The sequence below is a fragment of the Papilio polytes genome, unplaced genomic scaffold (assembly GCF_000836215.1).
Source record: "Papilio polytes unplaced genomic scaffold, Ppol_1.0 DF822178.1, whole genome shotgun sequence".
Taxonomy (NCBI): domain Eukaryota; kingdom Metazoa; phylum Arthropoda; class Insecta; order Lepidoptera; family Papilionidae; genus Papilio; species Papilio polytes.
Window position 1 is genome coordinate 4,946,135 of NW_013527026.1, and position 1,013 is coordinate 4,947,147.

Below are 1,013 nucleotides of genomic sequence, written 5' to 3' on the forward strand. Positions count from 1 at the left end.
GTATCGTATCCGAATCTCAAAACGAAATTATACATTTATATTATTGTTTGAATAAATAATAATAATAAAAATCTCAATTCAAACTTTTTCAACAAAGAAAAGTTCATTTACATCGTAATATAGAAGTTTGATTACGATGTTTAAAAAAATAAATAAACATAACCTTAAAGTAAGTCGAAACACTTAAAAAAACACAATATTATCTCTTAACTGACATAATCTAAAAAAGATTTTGTATATAGAAGTTTGGAGAAACATAAAAATATACATTTAAAACAATTTGTATTCAAATAGTACAATTTCACTGTTATATTACCAATACATGTTATTAGACAAATTATACAAAATTAAACCAACTGACAATTAAAATCTCTTAAGAACAGAATGAATTATTCTAAAAATATCTAGTCGTTCATAATCATGTTCAGTCGGGCGAGGTATTCGAAGTAACTACAAGTTTAGTTTAATAGTTAAATTATAGTTTAATAGTCTCTAATAGTAGAAATGTCAAACTACTTTCACCGAACTAACAAGACGCAGATAGTATATTTAATCGATTGATTTGGACGGTTTCACTTTGTCCTTTTTATCTGAGCTGCTCTGGCTGGTCCTGTAAGAAATATTAATAATAAACTATTTATTTATATTAGTGACTAGCTGTTCGCGTGTGGCTTCACCTGCATGAAATTATAGGTTTATTGTTTGCATTTTTTAAATTCTCAATAGCTAATGTCAAAATACCAATTACCGTACTATGGCAATCCTGCTTCCATGATGTTGGCAGCAACTTATGGTCTCTTTCCCACATTAGGGTTTTTATCCAAAATATTTACTTCGCTAAGTTTAATGGTGTTAAAATATATATCCTAAAGCGTGACGCAAGTGTAGGGCTTTGTATGAAAAAAAATAATAATTAAAAAATATGCTGTAATTGCTGACATCTTAGGCAACAAAGAGTGTGTGTTTACACTTTATTATAGTATAGATATACTATAATAAAGCGTAAACATATA